The sequence below is a fragment of the Myodes glareolus genome, chromosome 21, assembly GCF_982192425.1.
Source record: "Myodes glareolus chromosome 21, mMyoGla1.1, whole genome shotgun sequence".
Lineage (NCBI taxonomy): Eukaryota > Metazoa > Chordata > Mammalia > Rodentia > Cricetidae > Myodes > Myodes glareolus.
This window is the reverse complement of record NC_142046.1, coordinates 28,353,190-28,368,365: the sequence shown is the minus strand read 5'-3', so window position 1 is coordinate 28,368,365 and position 15,176 is coordinate 28,353,190. Positions and strand designations below refer to the sequence as shown.

Genomic DNA, 15,176 nt, shown 5'->3' with positions numbered 1-15,176 from the left:
TGCATTTTTAAAAAGAACTGTTGCATTGCCATATATTGTAAGAAAATTTTTACTGCCAATGTATTTTTTAATCAAGTCAGTGTTTAGCATTTGGTGTACATCATTGTGTGAAACTAGTACTGGGAAACAGAATGAGTGGATTCTTTAAAAGTTAAACTCACTTTTCCCCGTAATGAATCAGCTTTTCCCTTTAGCATTCAACTAAAGCTGACAACTTCATTTATAAAACACATGTTCTATAGCGTGTCCTCCGACCCTCAAAAAAAACCATTTTGCTTACAACTTATGTTGAAATTTATATTCAGAATGTACACTATTAGTTGTCAGTGTGCCACTGCCATGGTCAGAGTGAGGTCAAATTAAAATGTCCATCCTTCTAAGAAAAAAGATTTGAATAGGTTATACACACATATAATTTACAAATTTAATCAGTAATCACACTCCTGTGATAGCTTTATGTGTAATTGACTTGATTGATTTCATAAGATTTTTCTTTTTCTTTTATTGAAGCAGTGCCTGTAGCTGAAAGCCAGGTGTGTCGTATCATTTGAATACTTTAAACTCCTTTGGGTCTGGAAGGAGGATGTTTTTAGAGGTGTTTTAATCCTGCAACTTGGGTTTTGAGTCCAAATGCTTTGCTGTTTATATATTGCACATAATTTAACTGACTGGATTGAATTTGGTTTGTTGTCATTAGTACTTTGAAAACTTCGCCAGTTTTAAATCTATCATGTTATCACAATCCTTTTGAATGTTTTTAAAGCAACAAGTACCTTTTTATCTTAGCTAAGATACATATAATAAGAGATGTGAATTTCAAATTAGGTAGTCTATGGTGGCCTTTTGAAGCCTGACATAAAAAGCCTGATATAAAAGGGGGAAGGGACGGTAAATTGAGCACTGTAGATCATGGTTGTTAATTTTCTCTTTTAGTGTAAATCCTCTTCAAGATTTAATAATCCAGAAAAGAACAAACACAGCTTTTTAGACTATAGTTATTCTTAATTTACTTGTCCGTATTGAAATTGGGAATCACATCATTAAGGTGAAAAACAGCAGTTTATTACAGAATAGGTGGTGCCATTTAACTGGAGAATGTAGTTGTAGGAAGTCATTTGTATTAATCTTGGAGGTGATTCTTAAGCATTTAAATGATTTGTTGACTATAATCAAGAGAAGAAATTCCAAGTGTTCAGAGTATCTTTTAGCCAGGTCTGTAGCTCAGGAGAGCTTTCTAGCATGTGTGAGGCCCTGGATTTAATTCCTAGTTTTGTCAAAATATAGCACAAAGCAAATTAATTTTGTATTGTCAGTTAGATTAGTATTAAATCTTATTTTCCCATATTCTCTGTGTATTGACTTTTCATGAACTGCTTTCTGACAAAACACTGAAATTCAGAAAATGTTGAGAAACCGTTAATCTTACTCACTTTTGTTTCTTTGTGTGTTGGAGGATGGTATACGTGTGTGTGAGCATGTATGCCTGTGTATGCAGGTGGAGGTCAGAGGTTTCTGTTGGATATTGTCCTATGTTACTCTCTGCCTCAGTTTTTTGAGACAGGGTCTCTCACTGAACCTGATGCTTGCTAGCTTGACACACACACCAGTGAGCCCCTGGCATCTTCCTGTCCTTTCCCAGTGGTAAGATTACAAGAGTGTACTGCCCACTGCTCTATCTGACTTTTTACATGTTTGTTGAGAGTCTGAACTCTTCACTTCCTGGCTGCTGCAAGAAGCAGTGATGATGCATTTGTAGTTAATCTGTAGGCAGACTTTTCTGTCCTGCCAGCCACTGTTCAAATAACTACACAGAGACTTAATATTAATTATAAATGCTTGGCTGATAGCTTAAGCTTGTTTTTAGCTAGCTCTTATAACCTAAATTAACCCATTTCTATTAATCTGTGTGCTGCCCAAGGCTCATTTACCTCATGTATGTACTTCCCATCCTGCTCACTCTTGTCTCATGGCGTCTCCTGAGACTCTTCCCTTCTTCCCAACATCCTTGTAGTCTGCCCCTTTCACCCAATCTCTTCCTGTCCTGCTATAGGCCATTCAACTCTTCATTAGCCAATAAGAGTAGTACATATTTACAGTCTATGAAGATTGTTCCACATCATGTATTTGAACTTTAGAACTCAACAATTTACTGAATTGTCTTTGGTATTAGCATAGTATTGTTTAGCTCCATTTGTAGGTCATTCTATGACAGAAAATGCTTATATAAGAATGTAAAAATGAGCCATTATAGAAAAGGATGCATATTGCTAGCTGAATTGGATGAACTCCAAATAGAATGTGTAGAAAATGTACTTAAAAGAAGTACTGTGCTGAAAGAACCAACAAAAGAAAATTAAAGTAAATACTCCATTTGGTTTAGTTATTAATTTCCTGGTTTAATAGAATTTTAGTTTTGTTAAGCAAAGTGTTAGTGAGTACTTGGAACAGCATAAATAAGACACTGCGCTAGGCATTTCATGGAAGGCAAAGATGGTTGTGACATTTTTGTCTTCAGGTAGCATCTGCTTCAATGTAAATAGTTGAAGTTCATTTGTAGCAAAATGACATCGGTGCTCTACTTATTTATGTGCCAGTGTTATTGCAGGGGAAAGACTGGTGTACGACATTGAGGTTTAGAGTACACCATATGGAGGAAGCCTCATGTAAGATGGATGTTTGAAGGAGAGAAGATGAAATGAGAGATTATTTTGGCATGGGATATAAACAAAAGCATGAAATTGGGAATAGGAAGCTGGGACGAAGTATGCTGGATCACATGGGATGGATACAAGCTAGAAAGTTCTCCCAGCCATTAGTTAAGGATGTAGACCCATGTTACTTTACAGTAGGTTTTGATATTTTCCTATACCATTTGTGTATTTTTTTTGTTAATACTTAAAGTGTTTTAACGAGATATATTTACATTACCTAGTTGGAAACACCATTCACTTAAAAAACCTGGATGTTATAAACATCAAAACCCAAACTATGAGTCTAATTACAACGTCTATTCTTCTCTTTGCTGGTTAATTTTTGCTACCTTAGCTAAAAATAGAGTCGCCTGGCAAGAGGTAGTCTAGTTGAGGAATGGTCACTGTCACACTGGCCTATGGGCAAGTCTTTGTTTGTGTCGGTTTCTTTCTTTTTTTTTTTTTTTTTCCAGCGGGAAAGGTTTATTGTTAGCACCTGGTAGTGGAGAGGCATGGGGGGCAGTGGGAGGGGAACATGAGCTGCCCTGAATTACAGAGTGTTTTACAGGATGTGTCAGATTTGGCCACACAAATATTTAGAATTTATGTATGGAAGAAACAGCCTGAATAAGGCACAGTGCCTGGGATTTGGATCTTAACTGTCTCCCAAGGACCCACTTACTGCAGGCCCCGCCCGCGCTGATGGCACTGGAAAAGACAGAATTTCTAGGAGGTAGCTCATAGGGGTGGAGGTTGGGTGATGGTGGGTGTGTATTTTGTTTTTCTTTTTTGTTGTTTTGAAACAATGTCTAAGATATCCCAGGGTGGCCTTGAACTCACTTTGTAAAAAGTGAAAAAGCAACCAAAACCTGAAAAAGAATTACTCTGTTTCCACTTACCTGTCTATTTCCCCTGAGAAAGAATAACGACAGACCACACCGGGGTGCTTGCTCAACACCTGCCTGCTGATTTTATTTTATTTTATTTTTTCCCTTATTTATTTATTTAAAGAATTTCCACTTCCTCCCCTCCTCCCAATACCCTCCCGCTCCCGCTACCCACACTCCCTCTCCTCCTCCCTCCCCAATCCCAAGAGCAGTCAGGGTTTCCTGCCCTGTGGGAAATCCAAGTTCCTCCCCCCCTCCCTCCAGGTCCAGGAAGGTGAGCATCCAAACAGACCAGGATCCCGAAAAGCCAGTCCATGCAAATGAATCAAGACCCAGTGCCATTGTCAATGGCTTCTCAGTCAGCCCCCATTTCAGCCACATTCAGAGCATCCTGAATTGGCATCCTGAATTGAGCATCCTTTGGATATATACCCAAAAGTGGTATTACTGGGTCTTGAGGAAGGTTGTTTCCTAATTTTCTTAGAAATCACCACACTGACATCCAAAGGGGCTGTACCAGTTTGCATTCCCACCAGCAATGCAGAAGTGTTCCCTTTTCCCCACAACCTCTCGAGCATAAGTTGTCATCAGTGTTTTTGATCTTGGCCATTCTTACAGGTGTAAGATGGAGTCTCAGAGTTGTTTTGATTTGCATTTCTCTGATGACTAAGGATGTTGAGCATTTCCTTAAATGTCTTTCAGCCATTTTAGATTTCTCTGTTGAGAGTTCTCTATTTAGGTCTGTATTCCACTTTTTAAAATTAGATTATTTGTTTTTTTGATGACCAATTTCTTGAGTTCTTGGTATATTTTAGAGATCAGACCTCTGTCTGATGTGGGGTTGGTGAAGATCTTTTTCCATTCTGTAGGCTGTCTGACTAATTTTGATTTGATAACTATTTTGTCAGATAACAGAATAGCTTTACCTCTTTGATTCTTAGTTTCATTTAGTCTGTGTCTTTTTATTGGGGTATTGAGATCTTTAATGTTAAGAGTTATTATCTAACAGTGTTTATTAATTCCTGTTATTTTGTTGTTCTGGCCTCTTTTGTTTAACTGTTAGTTAGCTGTTTAGTTTTGGAAATTTTTCTTTTATGATTTTGTTGAAAATTTTTTTTTTGTGCATTGACCTGGGTTTCTTCTCTTTCTTCTACACCAGTGGTTCTCATCCTTCCTAATGCTATGAACCTTTAATAAAATTGCTTATGTTATGGTGACCCCCAACCAGAGAATTATTTTTGTAATTTTGCTGTTGTTATGAATCATAGTGTAAATATCTGTGTTTTCTGATGGTTTTAGGGTCATTCCACCCAAAAGGGGTAGCAACCCATAAGTTAAGAATCTCTGTTCTATAACTGTTATTTGTAGGTTTGATCTTTTCATCGTATTTATCTACTTACTTTTGTGTGCATTATGGTTTTTAAATGGGTGTTGGGTCCCCAAGAACTTGAATTATAGACAGTTGTGAGCTGCCATGTGGGTGCTGGTAATTGAATCTGGGTCCTCTGGAAGAGCAGTCAATGCTCTTAACCACTGAGGCATCTCTCCCACCTGGTTTGGTCTTTTCATAATGTCTCATGTTTCTTTGATGCTTGTTCCTGATGCTGTTTTACATAATAACATTTTCTTTGATTGAGTGATACATTTCTTCTACCATGTTTTTAAGACTGGATACTCCTCCACTTCTTCCAGTCTGTTGGTGAGACTTTCCTCTGAACTTTTGACTACCTGAGCTTTCATTTCAAGCTTTACTTCATTTTTTGCTTCACTTCTGAGATTCTATCTTCTTATTAAATTCTGTTTTAATATGATGGATTTTTTATTATTTTATTTAACTGCGATTTTGTGGTTTTCATTCAGACATTTATTCATATCTTCTTTGCACTCATAAAGTGTATTTATAATCCTCTTTTGAGGTCCCTGTCTTGTGTATCAGCTAAATTACCTTTTTTAGAATATTATGACAGGGGTATTTATTTCTAGATGAGACATATCACCTTGGTTGTTCATAATGTTTGTGTTTTATTGTTGGGATTTAAACATCTGGAGTTAGATTGTTTGTGGTATTTCTTAGTGTGGACATCTGGTTTTGCCTTTTTCGGATGAGTCTTTGCTGTTTCCCAGACTTCTTAGGTTGTGCAACTAGCAGAATTATGGTTGGTTTTCAGTCTTAGATTCATTCTGGATTCTAGGTTTATAATCCTTGCTATTCCCTGTTGGTACAGTGGGTGAGGTGGCTGTTAGGGGATCAGACCATTTGGTGATAGGTGGGAGGGTGTGAGGAGGAGACTGTCTCTGGAGATCTGTGACTCTAATTGTGGCCTCCATTTGGCCCGAGTCCAGCAGTGAGTGGCTGATTGCTAGGAAGAAGGACTAACTGGCTCTGGAAGCTTCTGCCTTAAGTTCCAGTTTGGATTCTGGGACTGGACTTCAAAGAGTCCCAGATAGCCATGTGTGTTAGGTGGCTGACGGATGAGTGGGGAGGATGGAGCACTGACTCTAGAGGTCTCCGACTTGAGTTTCTGGCTGCATATGGTTTTCATGCCCAGCTGAGGGTGGATAACATGCTCTACCTGAGATCTCACACCTGAAATTGTATTTTGTACCCCTTCACCTTTTTTTTCTTTTGACAAGGCCTCACCAGGTAGCTCTGACTAGTCAGAAACTTATTATGAGGCTAGGGCTCACATTTTCTTACTATAAGACTCCTGAATGCTAGACCTAAACAGAGGACTCTCAACAGAGGAATCTAAAATGGCTGAAAGACACTTAAGGAAATGTTCAACATCCTTAGTCATCAGAGAAATACAAATCAAAACAACTCTGAGATTCCATCTTATACCTGTAAGAATGGCCAAGATGGTGGGAATGCAAGCTGGTACAACCCCTTTGGATGTCAGTGTCCCGGTTTCTCAGAAAATTAGGAAGCAACCTTCCTCAAGACCCAGTAATACCACTTTTGGGTATATATCCAAAGGATGCTCAACCGTGCCACAAGGACATGTGCTTAACTATGTTTATAGCAGCTTTGTTTGTCATAGCCAGAACCTGGAAACAACCTAAATGCCCCTTGACTGAAGAATGGATAAGAAAAATGTGGAGCACTACACAGCAGAAAAAAAAATGACATCTTGAATTTTGCAGGAAAATGGATGGAGCTAGAAAACATTTAGAGTGAAGTAACCAAGACACAGAAAAACAATTATAGCATGTACTCACTCATAGGTGGTTTAAAAATATAAAACAATGAAAACCAGCCTATAAATACAATTCCAGAGAACTTAGACAATGGGGACACTAAGAGAGACTTCCATAGATCTAACTACAAGGTAAGTAGAAAAAGACAAGATCTCCTGAGTAAATTGAGTGCATGGGAACCACAGGGGAGGGTTGAAAGAGGGAGGGAGGAGTCAGGGAGGGGAGTAGAGAAAAATGTAGAGCCAATAAAAATCAATAAAAAATTGTGGATTAAAAAAAAGACTCCTGAGTGCTCAGATTTATAGAATTTTATTCAGAGAGTCTGTGATCTCAGTACTAGGAAAGTTAAGGCAGAAGTATCACTTGGAGGCCAGCCTGTGCTAATGATAATGAGACACTGTCTAAAATAACAAAATAAAATATAAAACATCAACACTCTCTTGTAAATTGCATATTAAAATTGGTGTCATGGATTATAAATTTAAGTTCATGAACTAAAACTAACACTTTTGGAAGACAATTAGAAGCAAGTCTGTGTTTTTTGTTTTTTTTTTTGGTTTAGGCTTCTTATAGGGTACATAGCTTACAAGTTCCAGTGCAAGGAAAATAAGGCGGACTTAATGAGAATTAAACATTTAAGATCTCAAAAGATTGTCATAAAGAAGCAAAGCCCATTTACTAAAAGCAAGAAAATATTAGCAAGTCATGTATATTAAGGACCTTGAGCATAATTCATATGCAGAAATTATAATTTCAAAATTAAAGGATAATATAACAAGAAAATGATAACTCTATGAATAGACATTTTCTTCTAATATCCAGTAAGCATTGCATTAGTAGATGTTCAGTATCATTATTTACTATTATGAAATATAGGTAATGCTAGAATTGATCAGTTGATTTAAATTGTTTTTCTGCCAGAGAACATTTAGTTCTTGTTTCTATCCATTCTAACACTCACTTATTATTTACCTGAATTACTTAGTCATTTTTTATTTATAACATTGTGATTAATATGGTTGAGTTTTAGGTGTCCCATCATGCTAGTTTTTCAATCTGTTCATTATTTTCTTATCTTCATTGTTCTTGCTGGTAGTTTTGTGTGTGTTTTGTTTTACCTCCTTTTGTACTTTTAGCCATATAGCTTTACATCTTAATTTATTGATTCTCATGCTTACTCATTGCAGTTTATATTCAGGTAATACACCACTCAATGTATTATTTAAGAATCTTGCACAATGTGTGCTATTCTCTTCCTGTTTTATGTGTTGTTTTATATTGTATAAAGTGTCATAGCATTACCTTGTACTTTTTTTTTTTTTTTTTGGTTTTTAGAAAGACAGGGTTTCTCTGTAGCTTTGGAGTTTGTCCTGGAACTAACTTTTTTAGACCAGGTTGGCCTTGAACTACCTTTTTCTTTTAAAAGGTCAGTTTTATGTTATGAAATTTAAAACATGCCAGGAACTTGAGTCTACTTCCTTTCACATTTGGAGAGGACAGGAAACAAAGAAAGGGGAATGCTGGAGTTCAGCTAGCTTTCTCCTTTCCTCTTTATATTTAGTGCAGGATCCCAACCTGAAGGATGGTGTGTAGGTGATGTCAGACACACAAAAGGCATTAATTAAACACAATGTCATCTTCTATCAGCTAATCCTCTCTGGAAAAGCTGCTCACAGCACATGTGAAATGTAAAGTTGTGTTGAATTAATGGTGTGTGTGTGTGTGTGTGTGTGTGTGTGTGCACGTGCGTGCATATGCACATGTGCTTTCCCCCAGCTTCTAGCCCAGGCTGCCTTGGCGCTCTCACTTCCTCCAGGTGATCCTCAGTCTTGTAGTAATGCTCTTGCCTTTGCTTCCTAAATGCTGAGGTGACTAGCCAAGATTGAGAATGGAGATTATTTATCACATGATCTTTGTCAAATCTTGTTTATCATCTTTTAAACCCAACTTAATGCTGGACTCATCATTGATTTTTGTCATGGTAGCTGACTAGCTAAGAACTTAGCACTACAAAAATATTTTGAGTATTGGTGTATTAGTTACTTTTGGATTGTTGTGATAAGATACCATGACCAAGGCAGTTTATAGAAGGAGGAGTTTATTCTGGGCTTAGGGTTTCAGAGGGTTAGAGTTGGCGATGGTGGCGCTGAAGTAACAAGCGCAGGAGCAGCAGCTGAGAGCTCTCACACCATGAACTTTATTCAGGAGGCAGAGAGCCCACTGGAGATGAAAGGAGGCTTCTGAAACTTCCAGCTTGCTCTGTGACATGCCTCCAAACGATTGCTCCAACTAGGGGCCTAGCATTGAAACATAAGAGTCTTGTGGGTCATTCTCATTCAAATCACCACAGCTGGCTAAAACAATTTTAAAAGAAAGCCGTGGATAAATCTGCCTCTGTCATCGGCACTTTCCCAATCCCATTAAGGTATTGTGATATTGAACTCTACTGGCATATGAATGGAATACGAGTTTTTGAAAGTGTGCTACCTACTGTAGGCATTTTGCTTTTGTTAATAACACTTTTATGAATGGCTGTAATTTTAGGGAAGAGAGTTGGAAGAAATAAAACGTTCATTCATTTTCTTCATGTAATAAGGAGATATGGACTGTTAAAGTTAGTGTCCCACACATTTCTTTGTTAATTCATACTTTTCTCTTTTAACTTCCTTGAATATCTTCTAGTTTAACTTGTTGGAGAGAACAGGTATGTTTTTAATTGAGGATAGGCATTGTTTGAGGTGGCATGTAGTGAACTTAAGCCCTCAGTGTCATATATGTGAATAGTAAACATTATCTGTATACCGTGTGGAGGTGAACTCCATTGTAGAGTAAGAGCTCATGACTATGTAATTGCCTTTTTAGATTCTCATAATCCTTTCTGTGTATAGGCAAGACAGATATGCTTTATTTAACAAAGCTCCGACTGACTGGGCTACCTATTTTAAAACAGTCCTTTAGATAATGGCAGATATCATTGCTTAATTTTATACTGTCTTCCGCTTGTTTATATCTACTATTATTTGCCAATGTCATTCTTTCTGAAAAACTTTTTTTTGAGGATTCATTATGTGCTTGTGATGACACTGAAAATATTGAAAAGACTTGCTTCCTGAAGAAATGATACGACCTACAAGGTCATGGTTAGTGATTTGAGGACATAGTTTAAGGGCCTTAGTTTACAATACTTACATTTGGTTCAAAAAAGATAATCAGCATTGGTAGAGTATGTGTTTTTAAAACAGCCTTCTAAGTCTTCAGTTTATGAATAAGGTTTAATTTCTTATTCAGTTTGTGATATCTGTTATGTTTAAAATTACTATTTAGAAAATCATCACCATCATATGAATTCATTGTTTCTTAATTTTCTTAGAGATATTGTATTAGTTTGCTTTTCTGTTGCCTTGATAAACACTATGATTAAAAGCAACTTGAGGAGGAAAAGGATTGTTTGTCTTATATATTGAGGTCAGAATCCACCCTAGAAGGGTGTCAGGGCAGGAAGTGCAGGAGCCGTGGAAGAATGCAGTTATTGACTTGTCTTCTGACTTATGCTCAGCTAGCTTTCTTTTCTAAGACAAGGCCTCAGCTATGTGGTTCTGACTGTCCTGGGACTCACTGTGTAAACCAGGCTGGCTTGAACTCACAGAGTTTCTCCTGCCGCTGCCTCTCTAGTGCTGGAATTAAAGATGTGTGCCACTATGCCCAGCTTCAGATAGCTTTCTTGTACACTACAGGGCCTCAAGCCTAGGTATGGTGCTTTTCACAGTAGGCTAGGACTTTCTATGTCAGTTGACACTCAAAACATTGACGCCACAGACTTGTCCACAGGCCAATCTGAACCAGACAGTATTTCAATTGAGATTCTCTCTTTTCATCTGACTCTACGTTGTGTCAAATTGACAATAAAAATTGACTATGTGCATGGACATGTACATATGTGTAAATTTATTTATCTGTACATGGTTGTTTTATTGCATAGCCATATTGTTTACTGTAATGACATTTAAATCTAAGAAATGACTTATTAGAATAATTTTATAGTCTTATTTTTTATGAAGATTTGAACATTGGCATCATAATTACTTTACAAATCTTTTCTCTTTCAGCATACTGCCCTTTAATAAACAGATGGTCACAGTAAATGCTGTATAAATGAAAGTGTCTTAGATAACAAATTGCAGTATTTGGGAAAGAAAATATAATTAGTTCTCCAAATTCTTTTGGCTCTCTGGTTCAGGGAACAATGTATTAATTAGCTTCCTTACTTGCAAACTACCATTAGTTATTTGGATAATACCTTTTTCTTATTTTGTACTATTGTGTTTTTATCATAAGCTCCGTTCCCATCTTTTACCCTCTACCACACAAACCTCCCCTAATAAGACCCCCAATTTCATTCATTTGGTTTATATCGTGAGAGAAATGTTTTTATTATTGTGTGTATTTTATCTTCAATCTTTGCTTTCCTTGCCTGACTTGATGGTGTTTTAGTTTTGGGATGTTATACTACGTGTCTTTAGCTAATCAGAACAATTTGGTTCATATTTAAGCTATCCAGACACCTAGGCTCCTTCCAGTAACAGCCAGTGCTGTGATGAACATCTTCACAGTTCGTAACGGTCTCATGTTTTAGTCTTGGGGAGTATGTATCTAGGGGCGGAATTGCTGGGCCAGAACATAGTGATTTATGTTGGCATTTTCCCTCACTCATTTATTTATATCTTCTGACAAATTTTTGTATCACTTAACAAACAGTTAGTTATGGCTAGTTAAAATATATTTTATTATAATACACCCATAAAACTTAGCATTTTTCCCCTTTTGTGTGCAGTTTGGTAGCATGACATGTTTATTCTGTTGTAAAACCATCACTGTCACTCATCTCCAGAAGGGTTTCATTTTCCTCCACTGAAACTCAGCAGCTGTTAGTCAACAATCACTTATTGCTAATTTCTCCAATCCTTTTACTTTCTGTCTCTATGAATTTTCTTAGTCTATTTAACTCATACAAATTGAATTGTACAGTATTGCCCTACTGTACAATTTTAACACTTTCAAGGTTTATCCTTCTAACATGAATCAGATTTTCCTTTCTTTAAAATGCTGAATATTATTCCATTAAGTATACATATATCATGTTTTGTTTCTTCAGCCATTGAAATACACTTGCATTCTGCCCACCTGTTGACTGTTGAAACCATGCCATGATTGATACAAGTGTACATAATCTGTTAAAGTCTTTTTTTTTTCAGTTCTTTTGAAACTCATGAGAAGTGATTGTTAGATCATATAGTAGTTCTATTTTATTGCTTTAGGGATTACTGTACTATTTTCCGTAGTCATATTATAATTCCCTGTAGCAGTGCACAAGGAATTCCATTTTTTTCTTATCTACATTTATGTAGGCTATTTTTAAAAAGCGACCTCTGTAGTAATAATCATGAGAGAAAATCTCTTAAGATCTTATTTACTGTGTTCCTCAGTGTTTTTTTTTTTTAAGATTTACATCTAAGAAAAATTCAAACCTCACAGCAGATTTTGGTGTGTGTGTGTGTATTTATACATATATAAATATAATTATACACATGTGTATATATCACTAGAAATAGAATCCTTCAGAAAACAGGATGATGAACAACTGGAGCTTTGCATGGGTTCCAGTATTTAGGAGATACTTCCGTATCCCAAGAGACCCACTAGCTTTTTTTTTTTTTTTTTTTTTTTTTTTTTTTTTTTTTTTTGAGGGAGAATCTCATTCTTTGTAGCTGGGGATCACCTTGAATTTCTGATACTCCTGCCCCTACCTCCCAAGTGCCTGGATTACATGTGTGGGCTGCCATACTTGGTTTTATGTAATGTTGGACCTTGCACCCAGGTCCTTGTGGATGCTAGGATGGCTCAGAACCAGACTAGCTACATCTCTAGTCCCTGGTTTTGTGTCTTCTGAATTTCTTGACTTACACCAAGGGTGTAAAAAGAGGGAAACGTTTGTCAGGTAAGTGTTTCTGTAATGTCAGTGTTTTACCTAGTTTCCAGTAAGTTAGGATGTCCAAATCTTTTTATCAAGCCTAGTGTGAAGAGTTTTAACTTGGGCTCTATAAGGATCATGTAACTGGCTAATAAGATTTAGATATTTGAATCCTTCCCAAGAAAGCTGAAGTGTTCTATGGTAATAGTCCTGGGTTAAGAATTACACTTCTCCACAACCTGTGGAGAAGAATTTCTGAAGGACAACAGTGTACTGGCAGTAAGGGCTTAGAAGCTGAATAGGTATTAGGAGGGAGCTGTTAACTGAGGGAAAGCAGTGTCATGGCAGATAATACATTTTGGAAGAATGCATACAGTCTATCTAAGAGCAGAAGAATCAGCTTTGGATGTCGGCTGTCTCCATGGAGTCCCAGGCCATTTTGATACAAGCAATAGTTGAACAAGAATCATCCAAAACGACTGGTGTCTTCTTCTGAATTTGACTCTGGTGGCTCAGAAAATGTAAGAAGACAGTGATCTAGGAAATCTGTGTCCAGGAAAGGAGAATCTTGTTTCCTCCGACCCTGTTAGTGACTGGTTCTGTGTGGTCCCTGGCAAATTGAAGGCCCTAGATTTAGTGTTAAATGTACTTGGATTATCAGGATTTTTGTTCTTGTTTATTTTCTTGGTTTTGCTTTTGTTTAGTCTTTATTTTGAAAAATAATATTTTAACCATCAAAATTTTGAGAGAAGTAATATAATAAACATCCTGCATTTTTTTTAGTTATTAAGCTTTGGTCAGGAGTGAGTGAGTGTGTGTGTGTGCGTGTGTGTGTGCACAGTTTTTGTATGGTAGGTGAGGTTAGTCTGTTTGAAGTACTTTATTTTGAAATACTGTTTAAGAATTAAAGTGTTTTTCTGTTGCAACAGTATTATAATCTAATACTATTTTTATACCTTATGTTTAACTTTTGGCACAGTAATGTATAACATATAGTCCATATTCTTTCTTCCCAAGTTATCCAATTTAATATTAATAATTTAAAACTACTGAAATGAATTTTATACAAAGGTACCATATGATTTTCACTTAACTTGTGAGGGACAAGGATTATTTGAACTATTACCCTGGAGTGGAGATTGTTTGATCACTTTGAATGTTTAAATAGTAAGAGGTTAAAAATAAAGTTTTTGCCTAAAACCCATAATTTCTGTTTTGGTTAACATGCTAGGTATGTTACCAGTTTTGTAACTGTTAACAATGATGGAATGATGGTCATCGTTGAACCTGCATGAGAGTGGTTCATTGGAATCTCCTCCTTGCTGCGGTAAATATTTAAACACTTTAGTAATAAAGAGTTGGGTTTTTTTTTATCTGTTTTCAAATTTATAGTTTGAGAACCTTGTTAAAATCATCATAAATATTGTTACTATCAGAAGAAATCTATCTAGAAGACTAACACACAGTAATAATTACTTCATCTTTAAAATAGTTGACATGTATAGTGCCTAGTCTTTTCCATATGCAGACCTCATGATAACTTTTATTGATTTTATTAAAAGTCAATCATTCTTTGGAATTCATTACTCATTTTGAAGGCCTCCATTCATCTTTCCCAAAGTTTGTTATCTTTCTCTGATGTGGAAGAGAGACAGAGTCCACGGCTGACACTAATGAAGGAATAGTACGTAAAAGTTTGACAACAGTGGGTGACAGTTCATAATAAGCCCAAAATAAAGAAGAATGATATAAAAATTATAATTGAACCTGAGAAATTGATTTCACATGGTGGTGCAGTGCTGATCTTGTAGCTTCAATACAGTCTTATTAGACAACAGAATCTCAGTAAGCTAAGATGAATGATTTTGATTTTCATAAGGTTGATTTCTCTCTCTCTCTCTCTCTCTCTCTCTCTCTCTCTCTCCATTCATTATTTATGTGTGTCTGTGTATATGGTGCATGTGAGTGCAGATGTCTGTGGTGGTCAGAATTGAATTCCTTTGGAGCTGGAGTTAGAGGCATCTGTGAGTCATCAGATGTGGGTTCTAGGATCTGTATTGGGTACTCTGAAAGAGCAATATGTGTTCTTTCCATCATTCCAGTCTTAATGAGTGGTTAAAAAGAAGAGATAAAAAGTAATATAGAACTGTATCATAACACTGTTCAACTTCTGTAGGATTTATGATTTGGATTTTAAAATATGTGTATTATGGATAGCAATAGATTTATTATGTTACATATTATTATATATTATTTAATATATTTATTTTTAGACATTTTTGTACTTTTTGATAATCAAAGGGATGTTTTTGTTACACATGGTTGTTCCCCCCAAACATTTCTTCCTCATTTGTTTTTCTTTTGAGACAGTAAGTCACTATGTAGCTGCATTTAACCTTAAACTCAAAATCTGCTCTCAGCCTTTGTGTACTG

The 15,176-nt window shown here is 36.4% G+C and overlaps 1 protein-coding gene across 9 annotated transcripts in view; it reads left to right on the top strand.

Moving 5' to 3' along the window:
- Qtman (queuosine-tRNA mannosyltransferase) overlaps positions 1-15,176 on the top strand; it is a 338,666-nt gene that overhangs the window by 15,305 nt on the left and 308,185 nt on the right. The window contains exon 3 of one of the 9 annotated variants that reach the window (XM_085681188.2): positions 13,975-14,070. The exons of the other annotated variants lie outside the window; for them this stretch is intronic. The gene's annotated coding sequence lies outside the window, so the exon portion shown is untranslated. The remainder of the gene's footprint in view (positions 1-13,974; positions 14,071-15,176) is intronic. 9 annotated transcript variants of the gene reach the window in all.